Raw genomic sequence first — 14,553 nt, forward strand, 5'->3', positions numbered from 1 at the left:
TTCTGCTGCTGCTTTCCTTCTTGTTCCTGCTGCTTTCCCTGGCTTGTGAAGAACAACCTGTACCTGATGGGGATGGCACTTGGCTGAGGAGGCGTGTGAAGAAAGCTGCTGATATTAACCACCAAGTCTGCTCACAGACATGAAAGTCACAAAAAATACTATGAGCTCCATGCTCGTGTAGATAGGAGCTCTACATGTCCTGGATGTTTTTTCTTAAACAGCTCTTCTGTAAAAGGTGACAGATATTAGCAGCAAGGAGTGTAACAAGGTGTTATAGATGGATAATGAGATGATTGCCTCTCACAATTAAAAGGTAACTCATGTGTGAATATTAGGAGAAGCTTTAGTGGTGTATAGTTATGTTATTTTAGTTTAGATGTCCTCTGTTCTCCCCATAGTTCCCTTTATCCCCCTGTATAGTTGCCATGAGACAGCCTGGGCTGTCTAGAACAGGTAAAGGAAGGCTGCACAGGTGTCCCTTGCATGGGGCAGTGGGGAATGGAAAAGCTTGGTGCTTAGAGGGTAGACATGGCAACACCTGACCTCCAATCCAGTTACAGAGCAGTCTCCACTGATAAATGGCAAAGAAGAGCTGACTGACAGACTTTGGGAGGGGTCAGGGCTGGCTGATGCCACCCCCAGGGGTATAAAAGACTGAACATCCATCTTGAAGGGAACTGCCCACATGGTATGCATGAGGGGCAGTTCCCAGCGTTGCAGCTTTTTCCTTATGTAGTCCTTTGCTGTCTTTTTGTTAAGGTTTAATAAACCTCTTTAAATTTTCCAAGTGAGCAGTTGTCTCTCACAAAGGGAATTGCTCTGAATTTGCTCCCACCGAGGGCCATGGAGCTTCCTGTGCCTCAGCTCTCAGGTGCAGCCTCTTGGATCAGATCAGTGTCCAGAGGAGCAGCTTGAGCTGCTGGGACAGAAAAGCTCAAAGAAGGTGCCACTCCTAGGAGGGTTGCAGATCTTACCTTTCGGGATTGAAGCCCATAACTGGTTAAACCAACCAAAGTAAAACTAAAGATCTGTAAACAATAAAACTAGTTATTGTTTACTGGGAGGAAAAAATCCAAAATTTCTGGCTTTCCTGCCTTGATAACTACATACTTTTTTCCCATCCCAAAAAGAGCAATGCATTACCCAGCTTGTGTTTCTAAAAATGTTAGGCAGAAGTTGATCAATGACTTCTTATGCTCATTTAACCTACATAGCCATATATAATTTAATCAGTAGAGATGAAATTGTGTTTCTCCAGCTGATTTTGAAATTGCCATAGACAGTGATAGGCTGATGACTTGTGCTCTTTCATTATAGAAAGAGAATATATTTTCTACAGATAACTAGGCATAGGAAATTTGAAAAGCATTCACTTTTTTCAAAAAGTCAAAGGAGTTCTTGGTCCTGCACATCCCCCTGCTGGCTGTTTTAAGTGAATTATAATCACATTTTCCTGGATTTTTTTTTAGTGTTTTCCTCTTCTGTGTTGTGTGTGAAAAGCCCACACAAACAACAGGGAAAACTGACTGACAGCCTTGGGGAAACAGTGAAACTCTGCAAAATGCTGCCAGGCACACACAGCAAACTGACTGAAACACTGGGGAAAAACCAATGATTTTTAGTCACTAGATGTTATAATAGGAGCCTAAAGGATTCTAACAGATGTGGGATTTTTGAAACGAGATGGTTTCCCCAACACAGATGATGCTGTACTGTGCAAGGTGAAAGGTTGAGTGTAAATGCTGCTTCTCACTTCACCATGACTGATGTGGTCCACTGGAAATTTCAAAACATCAGGGGGTGATGTAGACTCCAGAAGATCTTCCTTTGGAAGAGGCAGCTATCTTTGGCTCCCTTCCCTGGATGGGAACTCTAAGGTGGAGTTCCACAACTGAAGCAATGTAGAATTCGCTGCCTCTGGGCACACCACCCTTTCAAAGTAGGCCTTGTGCTTCTCATGAGCCAAAGCCTTTGTAAACAACCTCCAAAGGGATTTTAAACCAAACCAGCTGACAAAACGTGGTACCAGGACCAGCAGGAATGGTGGAGGGCTAAGGTAGGCAGAGGCAGCCTGGGGAGCTCAGAGCTGCGCCCCTGCTCCAGCTGCTCCCTGCAGCTGTGCCTGGCACATTTGGGGCACCCTGTCTGGGGACACTGGGGTCTGGGGCTGGGTGACCCTCCTTATCTGAAGAAGGCAGAGAGGAGACCTGGGGCCTGAGCTGCAGCCCAGCAGCTTAAGAATTTTCTTATGTAGGTGCCATCCTGGTATGAAGGAAACTTCAGGAACCCAGCTTCAGGTTATGTATTCTCAGCTGAATCCCATCTGAGCTGTGTGAGCTGCAAAAGTCAAATTAGAAATTCAGACAGATGGAAACCCCTCAAAAAAATGTATGCTATTTTGTTTCCTGGAAGGATTTTGACAAGTTGTTTAAAGCTGTGCAGCTTACTACCTATCTCTGCCTGGTCTTTGAGACACAATTCAAAATAACTCATTAAAGGTTTGTGTTTCAGCAGGGGAAATGCAGAGTTGCCTTTTTGCATTTCTAGTGGCAACATCAGCAGCAGATAGCAACAAACACTTGAAAATCTCTGTTCAGGTCACTGCCTGGCCCCCATAGTGGGATGTATGCATGTGATCACTACTCTGAGTATGAAAACCTACCTCTTCTAGCTCCTCTAGTGCACGTGCAGCACCAGCCTTAGTGCTTGGTGAGGCTGCTGGCAGTGAACCTTGAGCAGAGACTGGGCAGTTGCATTTTACACTGTGAAGGTCTCATGGAACGCTGCAGGCATCAGGAAGAAGTAATTGCTTCTGCATAGGTATCCACAGCTGCTAAAAACCCTTTATCTCCCCAATGTGGCAAGTGCATTGGTATGTGATTCAGAAGAGAGACTGGTGGATGAGTAAGTCTGAAGTTCAAGTATTTGCCTCATAGCAGGTTAACAAAACTTCTAAAAGGCTTTGGCACTTCAGTTGGGATTTTTAATTGCAGCCAACAACAAAAGCTCCATGCCCCCTAAAAAAAATGTGTGCAGGCTTGTCTTCCCCACAGTCCCTGAAGCAGGGCAGGGAGAGGCTGACCTGAGAGATTTGTTTCCTCTGGACCTGCAGTAAAGTAAGGCATTGAGAGAGATTTTCTGTGGCTCCTGGAAATGCTTCTAATCTACCCTAGCGAGCAGGACAGGAGCCTGATGGCTGCACCTACAGCCACACCCTTGCACAAGGATTCCGTTCTCAGCTGCCCTGGGAGCTGCAGAGCTGCTTGTACCTGCAGCCCAGGGCCTGGGGGCCATGGCACCGACCGGAGCAGGAGGACTGGAGCCCCAGCTTGTCTCCAGTGCTGCCTGCAGCTTGGCATGGAGGTGAAGTGGACCCTCCTGGTCATGTTGCTGAGGCTGCTCTGGGAGGGGCTGTTGTGGCTGCTGCTGAATTGGAGTGAGAGCTCCCTGTCTTTGGCTCCTGCTCTGCTGTCCCTCACGGTACATCCTGCTCTGCCAATGTGACTGCACACACAGTCACTCCCTAACCTAGTTCTGTCAGAACGATGCAGGTGAGGTTAGCTATTTTTTTTTAATATGGGAAAAGTAGCCTCAAGGCCAGGTTCTCTTGCTCAACTTCTATTACAATAATAGCATGCAACATTCATATTGTGCTCTGCTGGAGTGTGTGTGATCAGCTTGTGATTGGACTTAATAGCTCTGTAAATAAAAGAAACACAGAACAAAAAGCATGATAGTCCTCAGAAATCCAGCTGATTCCTGGAAGAGTTAACTCATTTAAAAACCTTTTAGTGGGCCATATTGATTACATGGATGTGTTCAGAGCAGCTGTGGATATTGCAGTAACAATGAACTGAAGCAGTTTATCAGCACATCAATTATTTTACTGGTATAAAAAGGAGCTTTAATTGGACTAATGATGATGGGCTCAATCTTATGTTGAAGCTATCTGGCTATCACAAAATTATCTCTCAATGAGCTCATCTGTTTTGTAAGGAAGAAGCTCATAATCTCATAGGATGGGGGATGTTTTGGCTATTTATAGTCACTGATTTTATTTGCAGGGGATATCATGACTTCACAAGTGCAGTGGCACTAATCTCCCTGGTAAAGCATTTATCCTGATCTAAAGGGAGCTGTTTGCTACAAAGCCAGCCGTGTACTTAAAAGGGCCATTGAACACATTTGAAACACTGGCAGTCATTTGCCTGTAAAAGCAGCAGGTGAATCAGTGTGTCCTGAATGCACAGCAGCCCAGAGCCAGGCTGCTCTCTGAAAATGAGGCAGTGAGACAGAGGAGAAGATATTCCTACCCAAAATGGCTGAACTGCCGAGATGAATTGGGCAACAGCACATGAGCAGCTGAGAACGTGCTGCAGCCTTCTGGCTGCTGGGGACATGCAGGGATGGGTTTAGGCACTCTCAGTTAAAGTGCAGGCTGCTGTTCTTACACCAAGGACAGGGAGAGAGTTTGCTTTTTTTCAGGTATTTCCTACCCTGTTCCAAACTAGCTAGTCTGAGCTAGCTTTTAGCACTAAGTCGTATGGAATTTCTTTTGGCATCTGTTCCCGAGGGATGGAAATGCCTCTCTGGTTATGTTTGCAGAGATCACTGAGGACCATGGAGGTAGCTGGAGTGTATCTCCAAGAGATCAAACATGTTCCCTACTGAGACAAATGGAGAATAAGTTAATCAGCAAGCAGGGTGGAAGTGGAGTTTCTGCAGAGCTCAGGGCTGAGAGGAGCAGTGAGCCAGCAGAGATCACTGCTGGGCTGGAGGGGGAGACTGTGACCTGCTGGGACCAGGCTTTGGTTAACAATTCCACAGCTCCAGCCTTCAACAGGATGTGGAGCCAACCCCAGGACAGGCTGGGGTGCAGGAAACCATGTCAGAGCTGTGAAGGGAGGGAGTGTGGGTGCACAGCACCTGCTGCTTTTACCAGGCACTTCATTTCTTGCATTGCTGCTGCAGTATCCTCAGCTACCAGCAAGCCCCGGGGCTGCAGCTGTGCTTGAAAGGACAGTGCAGCCCCAAGTCTGAATTTATTTTTTTCTCCTTGAAATCTGCAGGAATAGAGTGCACTTCACTCACTTTCTGCCTGGTCTGCTGAGGCCTGCCCTTCCTGGTTGTGGGCTCAGTGATTCCACAAAGATGAGCAGATTTGTACACAAGGTACGTGCAGGATAAACTAGGACCACATCAGTGGAAAAGGCCAGATGTGTCTTCCTTTAAATCGTAATCCTTCATGTAATATCACACTTAGTTGTCATAGAAACCATGGCATCACTAAGACTTGCAGCTCTTGATTCTGCAAAACAGTTGAGTATTTGCTTTTAATATAAAGTATGTGCTTAAATTCCAACTATTTCTGTGGCACTGCTTGTATGCCCAGAACAAAGCCTACACTTTATTTTTTTCCTGTGTGAGAGTGATGTGGCCCAGTAAAACCTCCTGGTTTCTTTAGTTAAGCCCAAACAGTATGCATGTTTCACAATCAGAAAAATTACTAGCACAGGAATGGTCCAAAGAGAGTCCAAACAGAACTTCTTAAAAGATGTGTTGGCAATTGAATGCTTGATTAGATCACATCATTGTCTCTGCTTCTGCAGCCTGAAAAAGCATTAGAATAATGCTTTTCATCATTTCTTCCAGCACTTAGGACAGTGCACAACTCTTAATTCCACTGATTATGTAAGGAGAATTTTTTTTCAATGAGTCTAGAACATATAGAAGTTCAATCATAATTTCTAACAGAAACATTCATGCTCCCAAATTAAATAACCTATTTATTGTAGCTGTTCATTAAACATTTTGTATTTTTCTTTGAAAACTCAGTTTCTGATTTAAATATTTGACACTTTCTGTGTTAATTTTAAGATATGTTTTAGCATTCAAAGTGCTGAGGAAAGTATGAAAGTATCCCTTGTGTCTCCAAGAAAACAACAAGAAAAGTTTGAAGTTCTGGGAGTTTTAAAACATCTTTTAGCTGGATCTTTGAGCAGGTGTCTATGTTGAATATTCAATTCTGTTGCAAATATGTTTGAATTATATTTTACTCATTTACATTAACTACAGTATTTCTCCCCAGATCACACTACAAATGAAATGTTTGGGGTGCCTTTTCAGGGACTAAATGCTCCCCCGCAGACAGGGCCTCATTCCAGGCTTGCTGGGCTCCATGGGCAGATTGCCACTGGAGCTCAGAGGGTTCTTTATCAGAATTAGGTGGTTTATAGTTCATATTTGATCTCATGATAGACATGGGGTATCACTTTGACCAATTTCAGCGCTTGATAACTGGGCCTACCCACATCTGTTACAGCTGTTCTGTATAAAGTTATACATTTTACATTTGTGCCAAGGAAACCTGTTCTGTAGAACTTCAGTAGGTTGAGGTCGTAGCAACTCCACAGTAAATTCAGTGCATTTGTAATGCCTTCTGTCAGCAGAAATAAAAAAGCAGCAATATCCCAAAGGCATCAGCTTTTGTGGAAATTAAAGTAGAAGGTTAACAAAGGTGGCTGAGTCAGAGCTCTCTTCCAATTCAGGGGATGTTTGTGGACAAATCTTCCTGCTATTTACTGAGCTCCACCAGCTGGTAAATGACTGTGTATTTCTAAAAGCCCTTCTTGTAAAAAGTTTAAATTTTGTGAATGGAAAAAGGGTTTAAAAATGTTCCTGACTAATCTCCTTGCCTGGAGAAGAAGGTATCAGCATTTGTATGACTACAAAGGTAAATTGATGAGCATGCTGTTGATTCTGCTGATTTCAGAGTACCTGGACAAAGAGAATCTCATCCATAGAAGCATTTTATGAAATAGCATGATTCACACCAAAAAATGAGTAAGAATTTATGATCAGCCATATTCACCAGCACACACACAAAGGGAAGGTTCTTCAGGTTAGTTGTTAATAATACTGTATAAAAACAAGATAGGGAAAGGGAACAGTAAGCTACTTTTCTATTTTATACTTACAGGGCTTAAGTTAGTTTTTACACAGCTCCTCTGAGCCTAAGAATTCATAGCGCTCCCGAGTGTTCGCTGAAGTCCACGGGAGGTGATGGACAAAATGCGACTGACCGTCCTGAAGGCGTGAAATCAATTTCGGAGCACGGAGGAGCGCCAGTGCCCTCCCGTACCGCCCGGGGCTGTGGGCGCTGTGTGCCCCTTCCTCCCGCCGGGCCCGAACCCCCCGGGCCGGGCCAGAACCCCCCGGGCCGGGCCCGAACCCCCCGGGCCGGGCCGGGAGCGCCCGCGGGGCCCGCAGGGAACCGCCCACCAGGGGGCGCCGTGCGAGCGCAGCGCGGCCGTGAGGGGAGAGCCCGGGACAGAGGGACATGGGGACACGGGGACAGAGAGACGGGGAGACAGAGGGACATGGAGACACCGGGACAGAAGAATACTGGGACATGGGGGCACTAGGACATGGGGCAGCTCCTGGGCACGCCCGGGACACAGCCGGGACACCGGAACGGGGCAGCTCCAGGGCACACCGGGAGCGGGCACAGCGGGACCCCAGCAGGGGCAGTGCCCCACGCCCGGCGCTGCCCCGCACTCCGCTTGCTCCAGCCCCCCATGGCACTGGAAACCGCGGCCTTTTCCCTTGGCCTTCCCTGCCGTGCTCACCTTGGGCCGCCCTTGGCAGCTCTTTTGCCCTATGGCATTGCATCCTCCAGGAAGCAATCCTTCTAGGGTCTCTTATGTCAGAGTGGCAGGAATCTTTGGGCCAACATTCAGCTCTTGTTTTCCTCTTCCTGGCTTAATTTAACTCTCCTTGCCTCTTCTCTGCATCAGAACGAAATAATCCCTTACATAGTGCTCTCAGCTTGCAGATTTTGGGAGCCAGAATATAAAGGCAGGCCTGTGCTACAACTCGCTGTACTTTTGGTTACGTGATACAACCTTGTACAACCTTGTACTAATGAAGGGAGGGGATGATAAAGGTCCTTTAGCTCCTTCCCTCCAGCCCTGTTCCTCTCCCCCTATCCCTGTGGGAAGACAGTGTATTCCTATTTGACTGTTCCCTAGTTAAAACTGTTTATACGAGACTGGTTCTTCAAGCCAGATAAATCTCCCAGATTTATCTCAGCAGATACTGGACAAGTTAAGACTCTTGTCTAGGAAAAAAAAAAACCACCTTGGTGAGTACATTGCCGTACTACATTCTTGCAGGTGTCACACAGATGTTGTTCTGAGGTTGATCAGTTGTGCCTGGAGCTAAAGTGAGTGCAAGCCAGGGCTAGGATTGGGGTGTGTAAAGGAGTATCCTAATGGACATTGGCTGCATCAGAGAATCTAGCTCTGATGTTTAATGCTATTAGAAATCACATCAGAAATCTGTCCTCCAAGTCCCACGCTCTGCTGTGGTTTTTGGTAATTTTCTGCCAAGATCACAGTTGCAGTGTTCCAGGTAAAGAGCACAATAGAATGTACCAAGCAGGGTAAATTCTGAAACCAGTGACAGCAACTGCTCTGCCTCCCCAAGCCAAACCAGGCTGTAACTGTGGGTAGAAATATGGAGAATCCTCTGGAAAGTAAGAAGTGTGGAGGCATGGGAAGGAACTGGGAAGGTGTATGTGGGGTGTTATAGAATGGGCCCAAATGAGATCCAGTGTGATGGTGATATAAAAATGCAATCTATAGGAGAGCAGGAATCACTAGGTTTGTGGCTTTATAGATCAAGGACATGATTTTTTAAATTGATTTTTCTGCACCTGTTGGAATTATTTTCTTGTCCTCATTGCTATTCAAATGTCTCTCTCTGTCATCTGATAATTTCATCAATTACAGTCTCTTCTAAATCACACTGAAAGTCTTGATCTGAACTCTAACACAGCACTACCATGATCCATTTTAAACACATTAAGTACCTTTTCCTGCTCAGTTATTTGATATTTTTATTCCTTATTCACAATTTTTAAGCCAGTTCTGAAATTATGTGGGTGCTGTTATGTCAAAAGAGATGTGAATTAGTTATATTCAGAATTCTGTGATTCAGTCTTCCAAATGTTGCTTTAAAGCCAAGTATGTTTGTTCTGTTACTTGCCTTTTACTCACTGATGTTGTAAATCTATATGAAGTTCCCTTCCTTATAAACTCCAGGGCACATATAACTGCTTGAATCTGTTATCCTTCACCTGTTTCAGCAGCTTTTTGTGCTTAGAATTTGTTTCTAGCAGGAAAAGAGTCAGATTTACAGAAAGTAATTGCTAATATTTTTTTGAGGTTTGGTCTCACATTTGATTCTCAGACTGATGTTTTCTGTGACTTTTTCTCAGTCATTCTGAGGAAAGATGACTTCGAGTCAGCTTTATAATGGAAAAAAATCTTATATTTTCTGTCCTTTCACCAGTAAAGGTAGATGGCTTAGATTTCCAGATGTACTTCACTACCTTCTTTCTGGGGGGAGGGGGTGGGTTTGTTGGTTGGTTGGTTGGTTTTGTAGTTTTGTGTTGTTGTTTTTGGGTATTTTGGGGGTTTTTTTGGGTTTTTTTTTACAGTGGTGTATCTACCAAACTCAATTTTGTGCATATGATATTTAAAATTTAGCAGATGCAGATTATGTAAAAATACTGGGGCTTGGTGGACCTTGACTTGTGGCCTGTGGACACTTTTGATTTCCAAATCAAGAAATGGTTGAAAACCACTGGTTTAGCTCCCCAGTCTGTCCTTCCCCTCACATCAAATGAGGCTGCATCCTGTCACACCTGGTTTGGTGTGACACTGGTAAGGCAGCACTTGAGTCTGTGGAGGGTTTGAACAGGGACAGTACTGTCCCAGGCATAACTCTGTTCCCCAAAATCTTAACTTGCCTACAAAAAGAGATAAAAGTAAATGAGAAGCTGTGGAATGCAGGGTTGCTGAGATGCATTTGATCTCTCTTTTCCATGCTAGGTGATGTGGTTGCAGAATCTGGAGCAATAGCTGTGACCTGCCCTGTTCACCTCAGTGTCTGCCAACTCAGATGCCCTGTGCTGATATTTTAAATGTAGACAAAGTTAACGGCCTATCAAAATAAGAAATCAAAATGGGCATGGAGGGGCTGAGTATTCAGCTGTGTGTCTATGATTGCATCTCAGCCCTGGAGCACTTGAGCTGGGGGTCTGGCTGTTCCCTTGCCTCCCAATCCAGGCAGAAATGTATTCAGCAGGACTGAGCCTGGCATCTGACCTCTGCTCCTGAACATCCCTTTTAGGCTCTGAGAGGGCAAGGGAAGATGAGCTTGCTGAGCCCTGCTAGGCTACTGAACCTGTGGATCCCAAGGAAAGGGTGCAGATCCTAGGGAGTCAGAGGAAGGTGTGTTGCTCTGCTCTGAACAGTTCCATGCAACTACGTCTTCCATCACCCAGCTGGGTTTGGAAAAATGATGTCATATTTTCCTTTTTTCTCTAGCTTGTTCATTTATTTTATCAAATGGAATGCCTCAGATATGGCTGCATGGCTCCTTATTGCTTTCAGAGATGTGTTTTTAATCTGTTTTCAGGAAGCTGTGTGAGCCGTTAAGGAGAGAACTAGGTGTGTTCTCTCACTGTATGCACAAGGAGTTTGATTTCTGATGTTTATACAAAGAGGATTTAAATCCCCATCTGCAGCATTGCAAGACTGTGATTAGCATGGCTTGGCTTTCCTGGGGCACCTTTCTTCTAATAAATTAACTCCCACAACTTTCATATAGAGCAAGCACATACCATTGACCTTGCTTTGCAGACACCATCCAGCTTTTGACAGTTCAGAAATATTCACTGTTCAGCCAGGGATGTAAGTACAGCCAGAAGTACACAGAAATCCACAAACAGTAGTGTGATCTCCACCTACAGGCTATTGCTGTTTCCTGTACAGGATTACAAACACTCCTCAGTGGATGAGCCAAAGCACTCCAAAGAAGGGACCTAAATGACTTCATTGCTGACCGCCACAGGGATGGACTCAGAAGAACTGGAATTGAAAACTACTCCGTCCATCCTGGGTAAAATCATGCAACTTGATTTTTTTTTAATGTTAAATCCATGGCCGTGGTATTTGAGTGTCTGCAGACATCTCTTTGACACCTATTACTGAACATCTGGGCAACAGTACCCCTCTCTGTCCCAAGCTGCTCTAGGATAGATTAGTTTTGGATTGCCATTCCTGAACTGTTAGAAGGGAAATTGGTGTCTGAGGGCCTAATCAATCCCTCACCCACTGCACACGATGCTTCTTGAAACTGGCCATTTAATCAGCTTCCATGCACTGATGTGTGTTTTTTTCTCAATGCTTTGAAGGTGACTTCATTATTGAAGCAATAACACTGGTGCTGTGAGCTCAGAATGATGTGAAAGCCTGGCTTTGGCAAGCAGGACAGCTTGACTTGTATCTTGGTAAAGCAGGATCCTCTTGACTCTTTCTGCCTTTGTCCAAGTTTTCAGGTAGGGTCTCTCTCTTGACCTTCTCTTTATGGGTGTCAGGTATTATTTGTTTTTTCTAGTCTCAGGTTCTGCTGCTATCTGTGAAATAGTTCAAGAGTCTACCTGGGAATCAACTATTATCAAACTGCATCATGCATCAGTAAAATCAATTTACACTTCCTCCCATCTCATTAACTTTATCCTTTACTTTCTCTGTCTGCTGAGGTTCAGGGATACAAAAGATCTGGGCCTTCCCTGTTTCTGAAATGGCAGTTCCTTTTTGGTGCCTGACATTTCTTTTGGGAAAGTGACATCAGAATTAAACAGAAAGACCCCTTTCTAAGTGCTAGGCTGTAAATGAGAGAAGTGAGATCAAAAACAAAACTATTCTCAGAGAAGCAAATCAGTCCTCTGCTAGGTACACTCAACTGAATGTACAGGGGCTTCATTCAGGGGTAAAGCTGGAAATACAGCAGACCTGGAAAAGGCATTCACAGGAAGAAAAGGACTAACACAAACTGAAATTCATCTGTGCTCTGGAATATCCTTTCTTTAGACAGACAACTATTCCTTTCATCAAAGCCCATTCATCCTATATTTTACTTCTTACTACTTCTTTCATTTCCTTCTTAATGGCTCGTTCTGAGCTCATCTTTCCTTCAGTTCCCTTTGCCCTTTGCTGCTGGCTTTCTGTCCTGCCAGGGACATGCCTGTCTGATCTGTTGGAAACAGGGCTGGCAGTAAATGCTGAGGGGAAAGACAACTTTGGTCTAAACTGTTTGTCTCCTTGTTCTACCCAAGAAAGCAATGAAGAATCTGCTGGGTTTTTTCTGAAAGTTTCAGTTGAAGATTCTTACAAAATTTCTTATATTTAAATAAAAAGGAGGAAAAAGAAACAAAGGTTATGAAGGTATATTATCTTCAAAAACAGGGTTTTGACCAAAGTTCAGCCCCTGGGAGAGGTAACCTAGCTGCATGATAAAGATAATAGTGATATTGAAGATGCAAGTTAGAAAAACATGGTGCTTACAGGCAATATAGATCAAGGAACTTAAGAGCAACTGTAACTACTGGAATCTGATAGAATGCTCCTGGAGGCTGTACCAAGATTCATGACCTTTATTAACCTGAGATGTCAGGTCCTGCCCTGTGTACAATCATTTTGGTCTTTGGGAAACTCAGGGCTTTCCTGAATCACCTTATGACCAACATGAGATTCATGTCAGTGTCCCACGGCAAGTCCTGAAGAAAGAAACAGGATGAGTCACACATGTCTGACAGCTCTTCACACCTCTGAAGCAGCCTCTGAATTCCAGAAGAGGAGACAGCCCCAATGTGTTCTCAAGGTCTTATCACAGGAACTAATTCAGCTTGCACAATGCCTACTAAATACTGAGAAAGGCAGGAGAATTCAGAGGAGCGGTGGCTGTGCAGCTGCATGTTACTTCTTGAAGCCTGCAACAAAAAGGCAGATTGAATGAGCTGAGGGAAGTTCTAGGCCAGGTTTGCAGAACACACTTGGCCAATTAAACAATTTGTTTGGCCTGCCAGGTGCTCAGAAGACAGTGTGGCAGGGTGTCCTCACATCCACACGTCTCAGCTGTGCAGCTGCCAAAAAAAGTGTGGGGTCACACTCAGTGGAGAGGCAGAGGGGAGGGAAGGAGGAGGACACAAGGAGGATGGAAGAGCAGAGGTAGTGATAGAGGCAGGTCTGGTAAGGTATGACAGAAGGTGCGGTTTGAATTTGCTAAGCCTACTCACCTAACTGCTGCAGTGAGGCATTCCAGGCCAAAATCCTATTGTGTAAGGGAAATTGGGCTGAGTCACCAAATTCATTCCTCTGCTGTTTCATGCATCACACCATGCAATGCGTGACAAAGTCTTTGTTTGGTTTTGTCTCTGGGGTTCCCATAGGGAGGCTTTTCCATGTCCTCCCTTTCTAATAGGTATAGTCATTTTCTGCTGCTTATTTATAGCGAGTTTGTCCCTATACTGAAACCATCCCTTATCTCTCAAAGTTCTTTGCCCTGCCTGTTGATGTATTGACACACAACAGTTATATCCACTCTGGCTTCACTTTGCAGGCTGTACAGTCTAAGCAATACCTCAGCCTGTCTAGAGGAGCTGAGTTGCACTCTTTCATATGACAGCTAAAAAATCCTGTGGACTTTCTGGTATCTTTCATTCAGAGTATTTAACCAGTGTCAATCCTTCCTGAGTCCTTTTGTAGCAAAGCATGTTCTTTGCAGCTCTCTTTGCTGGAAGGGTAGGAATCTCAAGCCCACAAATCAGACTTCCATATGCTTGGAGCTGGGCATGTGCGTAACTGTTTTTCTGGATCAAGATTAGAGTTCTCACCACTTGACAAGATTCAGCTTGTGGTTTGTGAAGTGCTGCCAGTTTGTCTGGAATTAAAGATCTATAAAAAAATATCAATTTTAAAAAAGGCAATTCCCTGTTTCAGGCTTATGTGTGTACTGCATTAATTAATACCTGGTTGGGAAACAGGAAGGACACGGCGCAACAACACTGTTTGTATCACACTTCTCACCACGTGAGAGCCACTCCATGTTCTCAAAGAACTGACAACTATCTCTATGCAAAATCAAGAGGGGAAGGGACAGATAAAGGTGCAGAGATTGTATTTCCTGTGTCAGAAAGGGGTAGCACCCCTTGATCTCTGAATGTAGCAAGTATTCACTTCACCACCAATGCTTTCGTGCATCGTGATGCTTTTTCTGGGGATAAAAATGTTGTACAAACAATTATAGGGAAGCTTAAATGGAGTAGTAGCAATTTTTCTGGGCCTCTGTATTGCTGATTTCCAGCCTGCAGTGACTGACAGCAGATTTTATGGGTATGGATCTGCCAGAAACATCAGGACAGGAATTTCTGGCTTAAGTCGACTGACCCCCGAGGAGTACTGAAGGACTGACGGGACTCTGAGATGACAAGTGCAAACCCAATGCTGCAGATTTTGCTTAGCAAAACAGAAGTGCGGTGAGGAAGCAATACCGCGTGCCCTTCCGCAGGGCTGAGCGGTGGGAGAGGAGGAGCAGCAGGGCTGCGCGGTCCCTGCGGTTCGGCAGAGGGACGGAGGGCTGGGGGCCGGGGGCAGGAGGCAGTGCCCGGGCAGGGCTGGGGCGGGCGGGCAGCGCCAGCAGGTG

The 14,553-nt window shown here is 44.9% G+C and overlaps 1 long non-coding RNA gene across 1 annotated transcript; it reads left to right on the forward strand.

Annotated features, from left to right (window-relative positions):
• The first annotated feature begins 5,067 nt into the window (after nucleotides 1–5,067).
• On the forward strand, nucleotides 5,068–11,404 carry LOC102032875. Its single transcript, XR_265301.1, has 4 exons — nucleotides 5,068–5,172; nucleotides 6,549–6,598; nucleotides 10,842–10,968; nucleotides 11,264–11,404. It is a non-coding gene; the product is annotated as an uncharacterized LOC102032875 (long non-coding RNA).
• Nucleotides 11,405–14,553: the final 3,149 nt, after the last annotated feature.

Source organism: Geospiza fortis, unplaced genomic scaffold (genome assembly GCF_000277835.1).
Source record: "Geospiza fortis unplaced genomic scaffold, GeoFor_1.0 scaffold171, whole genome shotgun sequence".
Lineage (NCBI taxonomy): Eukaryota > Metazoa > Chordata > Aves > Passeriformes > Thraupidae > Geospiza > Geospiza fortis.